Raw genomic sequence first — 18,009 nt, 5'->3', positions numbered from 1 at the left:
GGTGGGATGCCTACCGGGGCATCCCCAAGCTTAGATGCTTGAGACTTTTTGAAATATTATCTTAGTATGCCTTGGGCATCCCCAAGCTTGAACTTTTGCATCTCCTTAATTCCATATATATCACGGTTTCCCTAATTCTTAAAAACATCATCCACACAAAACTCAACTAGAACTCGTGAGATACATTAGTATAAATCAATGCAACACCTTATCATTATCTACTGTAGCAAATCACTAAAATTATTATTAAACATTTCATACTAAATGCCTATGCATATTTAATATTCCTATCCTCAAATATAAACATTAAACAAGCAAACATATGCAAAAATGCAAACATAACAGCAATCTGTCAAAACAGTACAGTCTGTAAAGAATGCATGAATATAAATACTTCTTTAACTCCAAAAATTCTGAAAATTTAACACACTATAGAAAATTTATCATAGCTTATTTTGAAAAAAGTTTCAACATTTTATCACATTCTGATTTTTCTCGGGAATTTTTGCAATAGCGATAAACTTTATGTTTTCAAACAACCACATATAGACTTGCAAAATAAGCCTTGAAAAGCCTATACTTGACTTTTTTTTATTGAAATAAAAGATGCAAAACATTTTTATAAATAACAGCAAGCAAATACTAAGAAAATAAAATGATGCTCCAAGCAAAACTCATATCATGTGATGAACGAAAATATAGCCCCAAGTAAGATTACTGATAATGTTGGAGACGAAAGAGGGGATGCCTTCCGGGGCATCCCCAAGCTTAGTTGCTTGGATCTTCCTTGAATATTAACATGGGGTGCCTTGGGAATCCACAAGCTTAGGATATTGTCACTCCTTATTCTCCTCATACCGATATCTCACCCAAAACTTGAAAACTTCAATCACACAGAACTTAACGGAACTTCGTGAGATAGGTTAGTATGATAAAGAAAATCATTCACTTTGGTACTGTCAAATAAAAGTATCATAGTTGTTCTCACACAATGCCTACTGTACCTTATCATTTCCACAATTTATATTGAACAATATAAGCCATAGAAACTAGGAAACAAGCAAACTATGCATTGAAAATAGAATCTGTCAAAACAGAACAGTCTATAATGATCTGAACAAAAACCATACTTATGGTACTCCAAAAATTCTGAAAAATTAGGACAACCTGGGAAATTTGTATATCAAACTTCTTCAAAACGAATAAGGATTTTATCACGCTTCTGTAAAAAATGAAAATTATTTTACTGGGCACAAAAGTTTGTGTTTTTCAGCAAGATCAAATCAACTATCACCACACTATGCCAAAGGCTTTACTTGGTACTTTATTGAAAAAAAAGCTATAAAACATGATTACTACGGTAGCTTAATCATGTGAACACACAAAAACAGTAGGTAAAAGTGTTGGGTTCTCTCCCAACAAGCGCTTTTCTTTAATGCCTTTTAGCTAGGCATGATGGTATTAATGATGCTCGCATAGAAGTAAAGAATTGAAACACAAAGAGAGCATCATGAAGCATATGACTAGCATATTTAAGTCTAACCCACTTCCTATGCATAGGGATTTTGTGAGCAAACAACTTATGGGAACAAGAATCAACTAGCATAGAAAGGCAAAACAAGCAAAACTTTAAGATTTTCAACACATAGAGAGGAAACTTGATATTATTGCAATTCCTACAAGCATAAGTTCCTCCCTCATAATAATTTTCAGTGGCATCATGGATGAATTCAATAATATAAATATCACATAAAGCACTCTTTTCATGATGCACAAGCATAGAAATTTTATTACTCTCCACATAAGCAAACTTATTCTCATGAATAGTAGTGGGAGCAAACTCAACAAAATAACTATCATGACATTGAAAATTAAAATCATGATGACAATTTTCATGGTTATCATTATTCAATATAGCATACATGTCATCACCATAATCATCATATATAGGAACTTTGTTGTCATAATCAATTGCATCCTCCTCCAAAATAGTGGATTCATCAGTAAATATAGCCATGACCTCTCCAAATCCACTTCAATATAATCATCATAAATAGGAGGCATGCTTTCATCATAGTAAATTTTCTTGTGAAAACTTGGGGGACTAAAAATATCATTTTCATCAAACATAGCATCCCCAAGCTTGTATCTTTGCATATCATTAGCATCATAGATATTCAAAGAATTCATACTAGCAACATTGCAATCATGCTTATCATTTATGCCAAATATTTTCTTAAATATTTTTATATCAATTGAGCACAATTCTCCTTTCCATCATTTTCATGAAAGACATTATAAAGATGAATAATATGAGACCACCTCAATTCCATTTTTTGTACTTTTCTTTTATAAATCAAACTAGTGATAAAAAAACTAAAAGATTCAATTGCAAGATCTAACGATATACCTTCATGCACTCACCTCCCCGGCAACGACGCTGCTACCTCTTGAGCTTGCGTTGGTTTTTCCCTTGAAGAGGAAAGGGTGATGCAGCACAGTAGCGTAAGTATTCCCCTTAGTTTTTGAAAACCAAGGTATCAATCCAGTAGGATACTACACGCAAGTCCCTCGTACCTGCACAGACAAACAAGAACCTCGCAACCAACACGATAAAGGGGTTGTAAATCCCTTCACGGTCACTTACAAAAGTGAGATCCGATAAAAATAATAAGATAAATATTTTTGGTATTTTTGTTGTATAGATTGGAAAATGAAGATTGCAAAATAGAAATAGCAAGTTGATAGGAAAATAATATGATGGAAGATAGACCCCGGGGCCATAGGTTTCACTAGTGGCTTCTCTCAAGATAGCAAATTCTACGGTGGGTGAACAAATTACTATCGAGCAATTGATCGAAAAGCGCATAGTTATGAGAATATCTAGGCATGATCATGTATATAGGCATCACGTCCGCGACAAGTAGACCGAAACGATTCTGCATCTACTACTATTACTCCACACATCGACTGCTATCCAGCATGGATCTAGAGTATTAAGTTCATAAGAACAGAGTAACGCATTAGGCAAGATGACATGATGTAGAGGGATAAACTCAAGCAATATGATATTAACCCCATCTTTTTATCCTCGATGGCAACAATACAATACGTGCCTTGCTGCCCTGCTATCACTGGGAAAGGACACCGCAAGATTGAACCCAAAGCTAAGCACTTCTCCCTTTGCAAGAAAGATCAATCTAGTAGGCCAAACCAAACCGATAATTCAAAGAGACTTGCAAATACATTTAAATCATGCATAAAAGATTTCAGAGAAGAACCAAATATTGTTCATAGATAATCTTGATCATAAACCCACAATTCATCAGATCTCGACAAACACACCGCAAAAAGAATTAAATCGAATAGATCTCCAAGAGAATCAAGGAGAACTTTGTATTGAGATCCAAAGAGAGAGAAGAAGCCATCTAGCTAATAACTATGGACCCGAAGGTCTGTGGTAAACTACTCACACATCATCGAAGAGGCTATGGTGTTGATGTAGAAGCCCTCCGTGATCGATTCCCCCTCCGGTGGAGCGCTGGAAAAGGCCCCAAGATGGGATCTCACAGGTACAGAAGGTTGCGGCGGTGGAAATAGGGTTTTGTGGTGCTCCTGGATGTGTTCGGGGTATATGTGTATATATAGGAGGAAGAAGTACGTCGGTGGAGCTACGAGGGCCCCATGAGGATGGGGGCGTGCCTACCCCCCTGGGCACACCCTCCTGCCTCGTGGCCTCCTTGCTTCTTTCTTGACGTCAACTCCAAGTCTCCTGGATCACGTTTGTTCCAAAAATAACTCTCCCAAAGATTTCATTCAGTTTGGATTCCGTTTGATATTCCTTTTCTGCGAAACACTGAAATAGGCAAAAACAACAATTTGCACTGGGCCTTTGGTTAATAGGTTAGTCCCAAAAATAATATAAAAAGGTATATTAAAGCTCATTAAACATCCAAAACAGATAATATAATAGCATGGAACAAACAAAAATTATAGATACGTTGGAGACGTATCAAGCATCCCAAGCTTAGTTCCTGCTCGTCCTCGAGTAGGTAAATGATAAAAACAAAAAAAATGATGTGGAATGCTACCTAGCATAATTCTCAATGTAATTTTATTTATTTTGGCATGAATGTTCAGATCTGAAAGATTCAAGACAAAAGTTTAATATTGACATAAAAATAATAATACTTCAAGCATATTAGCAAAGCAATCATGTCTTCTCAAAATAACATGGCCAAAGAGAGTTATCCCTACAAAATCATATAGTCTGGCTATGCTCCATCTTCACCACACAAAATATTTAAATCATGCACAACCCCGATGACAAGCTAAGCAATTGTTTCATACTTTTGATGTTCTCAAACTTTTTCAATCTTCATGCAATACATGAGCATGAGTCATGGACATAGCACTATAGCTGGAAAAGAACGGTGGTTGTGGAGAAGACAAAAAAGGAGAAGATAGTCTCACATCAACTAGGCATATCAACGGGCTATGGAGATGCTCATCAATAGATAGGAATGTGAATGAGTAGGGATTGCCATGCAATGGATGCACTAGAGCTATAAGTGTATGAAAGCTCAACAAAAGAACTAAGTGGGTGTGCATCCAACTTGCTTGCTCACGAAGACCTAGGGCATTTTGAGGAAGCCCATCATTGGAATATACACGCCAAGTTCTATAATGTAAAATTCCCACTAGTATATGAAAGTGACAACATAGGAGACTCTCTATCATGAAGATCATGGTGCTACTTTGAAGCACAAGTGTGGTAAAAGGATAGTAACATTGTCCCTTCTCTCTTTTTCTCTCATTTTTTTATTGTCCGGAGTCTCATCCCGACTTGTGGGGGAATCATAGTCTCCATCATCCTTTCCTCACTTGGGACAATGCTCTAATAATGATGATCATCACACTTTTATTTACTTACAACTCGAAAAATTACAACTCGATACTTAGAACAAAATATGACTCTATTTGAATGCCTCCGGCGGTGTATCGGGATGTGCAATGACTCATGAGTGACATGTATGAAAGAATTATAAAGGTGCCTTTGCCATACATATGATGTCAACTACATGATCATGCAAAGCAATATGACAATGATGAAGCGTGTCATAACAAACGGAACGCTGGTAAGTTGCATGGCAATATATCTCGGAATGGCTATGGAAATGATATAATAGGTAGGTATGGTGGCTGTTTTGAGGAAGGTATATGGTGGGTTTATGGTACCGGCGAAAGTTGCGCGGTACTAGAGAGGCTAGCAATGGTGGAAGGTTGAGAGTGTGTATAATCCATGGACTCAACATTAGTCATAAAGAACTCACATACTTATTGCAAAAATCTATTAGTTATCGAAACAAAGTACTACGTGCATGCTCCTAGGGGGATAGATTTGTAGGAAAATACCATCGCTCATCCCCGACCGCCACTCATAAGGAAGACAATCAATAAATAAATCATGCTTCGACTTCTTCACCTAACGGTTCACCATACGTGCATGCTACGGGAATGACAAACTTTAACACAAGTATCTCTCAAATTCACAACTACTCAACTAGCATGACTCTAATATCACCATCTTCATATGTCAAAACAATCATAAAGTATCAAACTTCTCATAGTATTCAATGCACTTTTTATGAAAGTTTTTATTATACCCATCTTGGATGCCTATCATATTAGGACTAATTTTATAGCTAAAGCAAATTACCATGCTGTTCTAAAGGACTCTCAAAATGATATAAGTGAAGCATGAGAGATCAATAATTTCTATAAAATAGAACCACCACCGTGCTCTTAAAGATATAAGTGAAGCACTAGAGTATTCTAATAAATTCCGATTCATGTGTGTCTCTCTAAAAGGTTTGTACAGAAAGGATGATTGTGGTAAACTAAAAAGTAAAGACTCAAATCATACAAGATGCTCCAAGCAAAACACATACCATGTGGTGAATAAAAATATAGCCTCAAGTAAAGTCACCGATAGACGAAGACGAAAGAGGGGATGCCTTCCGGAGCATCCCCAAGCTTAGGCTTTTGGTTGTCCTTTAATTTTACCTTGGGGTGCCTTGGGAATACCAAAGCTTAGGCTCTTGCCACTCCTCATTCCAAAATCCATCAAATCTTTACCCAAAACTTGAAAACTTCACAACACAAAACTCAAAAGAAAATCTCATGAGCTCCGTTAGTATAAGAAAACAAACCACCACTTCAAGGTACTGTAATGAACTCATTCTTTATTTATATTGGTGTTAAACCTACTATATTCAAACTTCTCTATGGTTCATACCCCCCGATACTAGCCATAGATTCATCAAAATAAGCAAACAACACACGAAAAACAGAATCTATCAAAACAGAACAGTCTGTAGTAATATGTAGGTTTAGAATACTTATGTAACCCCAAAAATTATGAAATAAATTGGTGGACGTGAGTAATTTGTCTATTAATCATCTGCAAAAAGAATCAACCTAATTTCACTCTCTAGTAAAAAATGGCAGCAAATCTCGTGAGCGCTAAAGTTTCTGTTTTTTACAGCAAGATCGCAAAAACTTCCCCCAAGTCTTCCCAAAGGTTCTACTTGGCACAAATACTAATTAAAATCATAAAACCACATCTAAACAGAAGATAGATGAATTATTTATTACTAAACAGAACCAAAAAGCAAGAAACAAAAATAAAAATTGGGTTGCCTCCCAACAAGCGCTATCGTTTAACACCCCTAGCTAGGCATAAAAACAAGAATAGATCTAGGTATTGTCATCTTTGGTATGCAATCCATAAGTGGCTCTCATAATATATTCATAAGGTAATTTAATTTTGTTTGTAGGAAAGTGTTCCATGCCCTTTCTTAACGGAAATTGGAATCTTATGTTTCCTTCTTTCATATCAATAAATGCACCAATCATTCTAAGGAAAGGTCTACCAAGAATAATAGGACATGTAGGATTGCAATCTATATCAAGAACAATGAATCTACGGGAACATAATTCCTATTTGCAACAATAAGAACATCATCATTCCCATAGGTTTCTTAATAGTGGAATCTGCAAGATGCAAATTTAAAGAACAATCATTAAATTCACGGAAACCTAACACATCACACAAAGTTTTCGGAATCGTGGAAACACTAGCACCCAAATCACATAAAGCAAAGCATTCAAGATCTTTAATTTTAATTTTAATTTTAATAGTAGGTTCCCACTCATCATAAAGATTTCTAGGGATAGAAACTTCTAATTCAAGCTTTTCTTCATAAGATTTCATTAAAACATCAACGATATGTTCGATAAAAGCTTTATTTTGACCATAAACATGAGGAGAATTTATCACGGATTGCAACAAGGAAATACAATCTATCAAAGAGAAATTATCATAATTAAATTCCTTGAAATCCAAAATAGTGGGTTCATTGCTATGTGAAGTTTTGACCTCTTTAATCCCACTTTTACCAATTTTTGCATCAAGATCTAAAAACTCTGAATCATTGGGACGCCTTTTAGTTAAAGTTGACTCATCTCCAGTCCCATCATTATCAAGATTCATATTGCAAAACAAATATTTAATAGGAGACACATCAATCACTTTTAGATCTTCATCCTTATTATCATGAAAACTAGAAGAACACACTTTTATAAAGCAATCTTTTTAGCACGCATCCTAGCGGTTCTTTCTTTGCACTCATCAATGAAAATTCTCATGGCTTTGAGAGACTCATTGATATCATGCTTAGGTGGAATAGATATAAGTTTCAAAGAATCAATATCAAGAGAAATTCTATCCACGTTCCTAGCCAACTCATCAACCTTAGGCAAGTTTTCTTCAAGCAAAGCATTGAAATTCTTTTGCGAAATCATAAATTCTTTAACACAGGTCTCAAAATCAAAGGGCATCTTATTAAAATTTCCATAAGAGTTGTTGTAGGAATTACCATAATTATTAGAGGAATTACTAGGAAACGGCCTAGGATTAAAGTTTCCTCTATAAGCGTTGTTACCAAAATTGTTCCTACCAACAAAATTCACATCCATAGATTCATTATTATTCTCAATCAAAGTAGACAAAGGCATATCATTAGGATCAGAAGAAACACTCTTATTAGCAAACAATTTCATAAGTTCATCCATCTTTCCACTCAAAACATTAATTTCTTCTATAGCATGAACCTTTTTACTAGTAGATCTTTCGGTGTGCCATTGAGAATAATTAACCATAATATTATCTAGGAGTTTAGTAGCTTCTCCTAAATTGATTTCCATAAAAGTGCCTCCCGTGGCCGAATCTAAAAGATTTCTAGAAGCAAAATTCAATCTGGCATAAAAAATTTGTATGATCATCCATAAATTTAATCCATGAGTAGGGAAATTACGTATCATTAATTTCATCCTCTCCCAAGCTTGTGCAACATGCTCATGATCAAGTTGCTTAAAATTCATGATATCATTTCTAAGAGAGATGATCTTAGTGGGAGGAAAATAGTTAGAGATAAAAACATCTTTGCACTTATTCCATGAATCAATACTATTTTTAGGCAAAGACAAAAACCAAGTTTTAGCACGATCTCTAAGTGAAAACGGAAATAGCTTCAATTTAACAATATCATTATCCACATCTTTCTTCTTTTGCATATCACATAAATCAACAAAGCTGTTTAGATGGGTAGTGGCATCTTCACTAGGAAGGCCAGAAAACGGATCTTTCATGACAAGATTCAGCAAAGCAGTATTAATTTCACAAGATTCAGCATTGGTAAAAGGAGCAATCGGAGTGCTAATAAAATCATTATTGTTGGGATTGGAAAAGTCACACAATTTAGTGTTATCTTGAGCCATCGTGACAAACAATCCAACACACAAGCAAACAAGAGGCAAGCGAAAAGAGACGGGCGGAAAAGAAGGCGAACGGAAAAGAGGGCGAATAAAACGGCAAGGGTGAAGTGGGGGAGAGGAAAATGAGAGGCAAATGGCAAATAATGTAATGCGAGGGATAAGAGTTTGTTATGACTACTTGGTATGTCTTGACTTGTGCGTAGATCTCCCTGGCAACGGCATCAGAAATGGCTTGTTGACGGGAGATCAAATCTTGACTTGACTTGGTGCAACCTCCCCGGCAACGGCGCCAGAAATCCTTCTTGCTACCTCTTGAGCTTGTGTTGGTTTTCCCTTGAAGAGGAAAGGGTGATGCAGCACAGTAGCGTAAGTACTTCCCTCAGTTTTTGAGAACCTAGGTATAAATCCAGTAGAAGACTACACGCAAGTCCCTCATACCTGCACAAACAAACAAGAACCTCGCAACCAACGCGATAAAGGGGTTGTCAATCCCTTCACTGTCACTTACGAAAGTGAGATCTGATAAAAATAATAAGCTAAATATTTTTGGTATTTCTGTTGTATAGATTGGAAAATAAAGATTGCGAAATATAAATAGCAAGTTGATAGGAGAATAATATGATGGAAGATAGACCCGGGGGCCATAGGTTTCACTAGAGGCTTCCCTCAAGATAACAATTCTACGGTGGTGAACAAATTACTGTCGAGCAATTGATAGAAAAGCGCATAGTTATGAGAATATCTAGGCATGATCATGTATATAGGTATCACGTCCGCGAGAAGTAGACCGAAACGATTCTGCATCTACTACTATTACTCCACACATCGACCGCTATCCAGCATGCATCTAGAGTATTAATTTCATAAGAACAGAGTAACGCTTTAGGCAAGATGACATGATGTAGAGGGATAAACTCAAGCAATATGATATAAACCCCATATTTTTATCCTCGATGGCAACAATACAATACGTGCCTTGCTGCCCCTGCTGTCACTGGGAACAGACACCGCAAGATTGAACCCAAAGCTAAGCACTTCTCCCATTGCAAGAAAGATCAATCTAGTAGGCCAAACCAAACTGATAATTCAAAGAGACTTGCAAAGATATTTAAATCAAGCATAAAAGATTTCAGAGAAGGATCAAATATTGTTCATAGATAATCTTGATCATAAACCCACAATTCATCGGATCTCGACAAACACACCGCAAAACAGATTACATCGAATAGATCTCCAAGAAATCGAGGAGAACTTTGTATTGAGATCCAAAGAGAGAGAAGAAGACATCTAGCTAATAACTATGGACACGAAGGTCTGCGGTAACCTACTCACACATCATCGGAGAGGCTATGGTGTTGATGTAGAAGCCCTCCATGATCGATTCCCCCTATGGCGGAGCGCCGGAAAAGGCCCCAAGATGGGATCTCACGGGTACAGAAGGTTGCGGCGGTGGAAATAGGGTTTCATGGTGCTCCTGGATGTTTTTGGGGTATATGGGTATATACAGGAGGAAGAAGTACGTCGGTGGATCTACGAGGGGCCCACAAGGGTGGGGGGGCGCCCTCCTGCCTCGTGGCCTCCTCACTTCTTTCTTGACGTCAACTCCAAGTCTCCTGGGTCACGTTTGTTCCAAAAATAACTCTCCCGAAGGTTTCATTCCGTTTGGATTCCGCTTGATATTCCTTTTCTGCGAAACACTGAAATAGACAAAAAACAGCAATTTGCACTAGGCCTTTGGTTAATAGGTTAGTCCCAAAAATAATATAAAAAGGTATATTAAATCCCATTAAACATCCAAAACAGATAATATAATAGCTTGGAACAATAAAAAATTATAGATACGTTGGAGACGTACCAGACACCAGAAAAGAGCTTGATGTCTACTGCGCAACTTTATTCTTGTAGACACGTGTTGGGCCTCCAAGCGCAGAGTTTTGTAGAACAGTAGCAATTTTCCCTCAAGCTGATGACCTAAGGTTTATCAATCTGTGGAATGCGTAGGATGAATATATTCTCTCTCAAACAACCATGCAACCAAATAATAAAAAGTCTCTTGTGTCCCCAACACACCAAATACAATGGTAATTTGTAAAGGTGCACTAGTTCGGCGAAGAGATGGTGATACAAGTGTAATATGGATAGTTGATATTGATTTTTGTAATAAGAACAATAAAAAACAGCAAGGTAGAAATTGATAAAACGGAGCACAAACGGTATTGCAATGCTTGAAAATGAGGCCTAGGGTCCATACTTTCGCTAGTGCAATCTCTCAACAATGCTAATCTAATTGGATCATATAACCATCCATCAAAGTGCGATGAAGAATCACTCCAAAGTTCTTATCTAGCGGAGAACATAAGAAGAAATTTTTTGTAGCTATTCTTTTCGATCGATCTATCCAAGAGTTCGTACTAAAATAACACCAAGTTATTCTTTGCGATCAATCTATCAAGAGTTCGCACTAAAATAACACGTAGATATTCTTTCCGATCGATCTATCAAGAGTTTGTACCAAAATAACACCAAAGCAAATTCAGATTCATAATACTCAATCCAACACAAGGAACCTCAACCCCTATGCATAGATTACCCCAATGTCACCTCGGGAATCCGCGAGTTGAGTGCCAAAACATTTCCCAAGTGAATCAATATAATACCCCATTGTCACCACGAGTATCCATATGCAAGACATATATCAAGTGCTCTCAAATCCATAAAAGTATTCAATCCGATAAAACGAAATCTCAAAGAGAAAACTCAATTCATCACAACAAGATAGAGAGGGGAAAACACCATATGGTCCAACTATATTAACAAAGCCAACAATACATCAAGATCGTGACATCTTGAGAACACGAGAGAGAGAGAGAGAGAGAGACTAAACACATAGCTACTGGTACAAACCCTCATCTCCGAGGGTGGACTACTCCCTCCTCGTCATGGTGGCCGTGGGGATGATGAAGATGGCTACCGGTGATGATTTCCCCCTCCGGCAGGGTGCCGAAACGGGGTCTAGATTGGGTTTTTATGGCTACAAAGGCTTGCAGCAGCGGAACTTCTGATCTAGGGTTACCCCGAGGGTTTTTGGAATATTTGGGAATTTGTAGGGCGAACGGGCAGTGTGGGAGGCCACCGAGGTGGGCATAACCCACCTGGGCGCGCCCTGGTGGGTCGTTCCCCCCTCAGAGCTCCCCTCTGGCACTTCTTTGGCCCATTGGATGTCTTCTGGTCCAAAAAATCTCCAAAAAGTGTCGTTGCGTTTGGACTCCATTATGTATTGATTCCCAGCGATGTAAAAAAAGCAAAAACAGCAACTGGCACTGGGCACTATGTCAATAGGTTAGTCCCAAAAAATGATATAAGGTTGCTACAAAATGATTGTAAAACATCCAAGAATGATAATATATCAGCATGAATACTTCATAAATTATAGATATGTTGGAGACGTATCAGTTCTTCACTTAAATTTGTTTGAGCTTGTCAAAAACAATTGCAATATATGAAACTAGTCCCATAGTGATAGATATTCAAGAGGGATATAATAAAAACTTTCATGAATATCATTGGACAAAATAAACTTGATTCTTTGTAATAGTTTTAAGATATGATGATAGTAATATGTGAGTCATGTTGGTGAGTAATTGTGTTTTAGTAAGAATATTGGTGTTAAGGTTTGTTATTCCCTATGTAAGCACGAAAGTCAATAGTTATGCAATGAAATTACATCTTACTTGTGGTGCATTATTCAATGTTAGTTATGCTTAATGCTCGTTTATGAGAATTTTCGTTTCTTGGTTGGTTGGTTCTCAATCTTTTGCTAGCCTCCACTTGTACTAAGTAGAAATACTACTTGTGCATCAAAAATCCTTAAACCAAGTTTTTCCATTTGATTCCACCATACCTACCTATATGTGGTATTTCCGTGCCATTCCAAGTAAATTTGTATGTGCCAACTCTAATTTTCAAAATGAATTTCCTTTTTGTGTGCATGTACCGCTAATGAAGCGGCAGGGGGTGGCCAATATTTTTCCATGCTAGATGTGTTATTCTCAAGATGAGTGTTTATTCACTTGTCATTGCACGAGAGTTTGGCAGTAATAGGGATGCCCAGTCCCGAAATGAAAAAGAAATTTACTTTTTGTTGTCAAATAATAAATTCTTGGAAAGTGTTGGTATGGAAGGCACCTGTGGATACGGCTAGCCATGGATTGTGCAAGAATGGTGGGAGAAGGAATAAACTTTATTTTATGTCTGGGAACCTCCTATGATGCTACTGAGTCGTTTTCGTTGACGGGAAAAGTATGCCTCTCAAAAAAAATTATCTCTCAATTTAAGCTTTGAGCTCTGGCACCTCTACAAATCTCTACTTCCCTCTACGAAGGGCATACCTATTTACTTTTATGCAATTTTTATTTTTATTTGAGTCTCCATCATCTCTTATAAAGCACCAACTAGGGAGCACTATGATCATATTTGCTGTCAAATAATACTAGATGATACCCCTCGCATTGTTGCGGAATATCAGTATTAAGTAATGTAAAGATGAATGAGGTGAATTCTTAGTGCAGATAAGAGATAACAATGAAGGTAAAGAATCACTAAACCATTAAGTTGCATAAACCACAGTTGAAAATGTATAAGGAGTAACGGTCATACTTACATATTAGTTCTATATTGTTTAAATCCTACAAATTACATGAATTTTGTCAAGCAAATGAGACAATTGTAGAAAGGCTATCATTTTACAAAATTATCACTAATTCGTTCCAACAAAAAAATAGATGTATAGTTCTAATGGACAATGATTAACTTCACGAACCATTACTGCCTGGACATGCAAGCACACATACACCATGACATGTCAAAATTCTATCTAACTTCAAATATATACGAATGAATAATGTAATTTGTTTAAGCAAGCTTGGTGTATTTAAAAATATAGGTGCTGGCATAGAACAAATAATTTACTTCTCTTACAATTATCGAGAGTGAAAACAACAAACTAACCAAATTCCATACATACAAATAAAAGACTGCATATTTTGTTGCAGATATATCACTCCAGATCTTAGAATATATAAGTACATCTACCACAACCGACCGGGGCCACAATAATTTTACCATCCAGATAGCTTGAAAATACACCATGTTTGGCAAGTACACGTGCACACTTCCATCTTTGTTTGCTAACAGAAAGAGAACCATAGATTGTAGGAATTAGACTCTTGGTATTATGTCAGTGGAGGATTAGAGCTACTAAAATAACTTCTGAATTGCACGCTTGGATATATGCATTGGAGTTAAAAAATACCAGATGATAATAGTATATACATTAGAAAAGTATCTACATAGAGGACATGTAAAGCAATATTGAAGTATAGATCAAAGCTTCTACCAACAAAATCAGTAATTGCACGAATAATGAACCGTGGCAGTGTTCGTCCAGTCCAAATCTCTGATGGGCAGTGGTTCAATATCAAACTGAAATTTCATCAATAATCAAAATGACCTTGAGACTTCATAGAGTAGAAGGGATCAGGAATTAAGGAAGTAAAAGAAATCATGAAATTTGGGATCACATTTACAAAGGACTGCAGTGCAATGCTATATTGCTGTTGTATGTCTGATTTTAAGCCTTTATAATGGAACAAAAAGATTATGACCATAGTATATATCATACCTATCAAGAAGAGAAACTAGAAATTATTCCTTCGATGGCGTGGTCCGTGTGGGTGTGGATTCCACGACCTAGTCCAACAATGAAACCCAACAAAGTACTTTCCGGGATATCAAATTTTCCCAATCCTATAAAGAGAAGGCTTCAGCAAGGTAACCAAATGACGTAACCGACAAAATAAGAAACAAATTAAGATAGTGTATGGTAAATTTCTGGTACATGTTCAATTGATACCTCGTCATTGGCTCTCTTTACTTTAAACCAAAATGCAATTTGTTATGTTTTCGTTAGCGTCGCAATCAAAAACCCACCAGTCAATCCCCCTTGCTACTACACTAAGAGATAAGGCAGTGCTATATCAGACACGATCAACAACAAGACACTCTCACCTGGAATCCTTCTGTCCTAATCATAGGCGCCGTCTTGAACTCGAGGACGTGAGTGTGAGACCGTCCGGGGTCAGTAGTCAACCTACACCGAATCGTGGAGCACCTGCATCGGCTGGCTACTCCTGCAATGGGAGGCACATGAGTAAGATTTGGTCAAGAAGTCAAAGGGAGAGTTTTCCATGAAGATGGGAATTGTCATGGAGAAGAACCTCTCAGTTAAATCCAGCACTTCCTTGTACGTTTGCAGGGCAATGGAAGGCAATAAATCCTACCATTTCAACAAGCATTTCTGGCTGTCGTTTCATGGCTATGAGTGAAGACTGAAGAGTTGTGGCAACGGCGAATGAAAAGAGAGCGACGCGATAAGACTTGCAGCAAGGAAGATGAAGCCTGAGCGAAGTACTGGAAGTCTGTAATTACATGGGCTAACACCTAGATGAAATAAGCTAGCTAAGGCTTGTGTGATTACATGGGCTGGCACTAACGACAAAGCAAGTTGCTAACTTTGGATCAAGCATCCCATTTGCGAAAATTGCCCAGTTGTTGGCTTAAACGCGGGAACCCACGCAGTGAGAAAATTGTGCGGGCGGCAGTGCCAGGAATAGCGATGAGGAGGCTTCACGGGGTGCCAAGAAAATAAATTAATAGGGGCACATATTTATATACAAAAGATGATGTGGCACATTGATGATGTGGACAGTGTGCATGGTGAAAGAATAGGATGTGGTGGGGAGTATCTTCTTAAGAATGATAGATTTGAATGTGTTTCATGAATGGATCAATGATTGAGCATGATGGGCTAGGGATAACTTTCTTTAGTGTTGATATTTTGAAAGACATGGTTGCTTGTTGATATACTTGAGTATTGAAGTCTTCATGTCAATATAGACTATTGCTTTGAATCATCTAAAAGTCCAAATGTCCATGCTACAAAAGAAAAGAATATGTGATGAACATGTTGGACAACATTCCACATAAAAAATTCTGTTTTTATCATTTACCTACTCGAGGACGAGCAGGAATTAAGCTTGGGGATGCTAATACGTCACTAACATATCTATAATTTTTTATTGTTCCATGTTGTTATATTATCATTCTTAGATGTTTTATAATCATTTTATAGCAACTTTATATCATTTTTTGGTACTAACCTATTGACATAGTGCCCAGTGCCAGTTGCTATTTTTTGCTTGTTTTTTACTTCACAGAATATCCCTATCAAACTGAGTCCAAACACATCGAAAGTTTTTGGAGATTATTTTGGACCATAAGACAACTTGGGAGCCAAGGAGGCACTAGAGGGGAACCCGTGGGGCCCACAAGACACCAGGGCGCGCTAGACGCCCTTGTGCGCCCTGATGTGTTGTGGGCCCCAGGGAGGTCTCCTCCACCGCCTCTCAGCTCCATAAATACCCAAATACTCCAGAAACCATAGGGGAGTCGACAAAACACAATTCCGGCCGCCTCAAGTTCCAGAACCAAGAGATCCAATCTAGAGCCCTATTCCAACACTCTGTCGGAGGGGAACACGATCACAAAGGGGTTCATCATCCTCATTGGTGCTCCTCCGATGATGCGTGAGTAGTTCACCATAGACCTACGAGTCCATAGGTAGTAGCTAGATGGCTTCTTCTCTCTTTTTGATTTTCAATACAATGTTCTCTTGGAGATCTATTTGATGTAATGACTTTTGCAGCGTGTTTGTTGGGATCTGATGAAGTTTGAGTTTATAATCAGATCTATATCCATGAATATTATTTGAGTCTTCTTTGATCTCTTATATGCATGATTATTTATAGTCTCGCATTTCTTCTCTGAGTCTTCGGTTTAGTTAGGCCGACTAGATTGATTTTTCTTGCAATGGGAAGAGGTGCTTTGTGATGGGTTTGATCTTGCGAGGCACATATGTATCATTTCTATTAAGGATAAAAAGATGGGGCCTATTTCTACATGAATAGATCTTGTCTACATCATGTCATCGTTCTTATTGCATTTGTGATGCCCCTGATTCAATCATACACTAATCATACACGCAAATGTGTACGATCAAGATCAGGGACTCACTAGAAGATATCACAACACAACTCTAGACACAAAATGAAATAATACAAGCTTAAAATTACAAGCCAGGGGCCTCGAGGGCTCGAATACAAGCTCGATACACACGAGTCAGCGGAAGCAACAATATGTGAGTACAGACATAAAGTTAGACAAGACTGCCTTAAGAAGGAAAGCAGAAAAGCAACAACGATCGAAGAGGCAAGGCCTCCTGCCTGGGACCTCCTAACTACTCCTGGTCGTCGACTATCTCCATGTAGTAGTAGGCACCATCGGGTAGTAGTAGACGTCGGCGGTGGCATCTGGCTCATGGGATCCACCATCTGGTTGCCACAACTAGAAAGAAGAAAGAAGGGGGAAAGGGGTAGCAAAGCAACCGTGAGTACTCATCCAAAGTACTCGCAAGCATCAGATATATACTAAGTATGCATTGGTATCAAATGGAAGGGTTGTATCTGTGGACTAGACTATAGAATGCCAGAATTGAGGGGAAGGCCTAGCCTATCGAGGACTAGCATCTCCAAGCAACTCCAAGCATCTTGCAGCATGTAGAAGAGTAAAGAATAACATTTTATATTTAACAACCATGTTGTAGTATTAACGCCCAGAGATCCTTCCTCGACTCCCTGCGGGAAAGCAATCTCGGAGCCACATATCCATCACATGTCTCAAGTAACTAATTCCAGTTGTAATAGATCAGGATACAACTCTGAACATCCATTACCATGGACACGGTATTGAAATATATAACTTCCCTGCAGGGGTGCACCATGTTAACCAACACGCTTGATTACTCTGGCCGGACACACTTTTTTGAGTCAATGCCCGACCTCGGAAGATCAACATGTCGTAGCCCTACCTAGGCTCAGCAGAGAGGTCCCCACCGGTCTACATCCTAAGCACTCCGGGGTCTTGGGCCCATCGCCCGTTGCACTCCAGGTCATTGTGTGCAGGTTGAATACCAACGCCACCTCAGATGGTCGACGTGATCTGACTGTGCCACAATGCTGAACTGCACGTCTAGCAAAGCTTCGGCTGATACTACGA

Source organism: Triticum urartu, chromosome 3, assembly GCF_003073215.2.
Source record: "Triticum urartu cultivar G1812 chromosome 3, Tu2.1, whole genome shotgun sequence".
Taxonomy (NCBI): Eukaryota; Viridiplantae; Streptophyta; class Magnoliopsida; order Poales; family Poaceae; genus Triticum; species Triticum urartu.
This window is presented reverse-complemented; position numbering follows the sequence as displayed.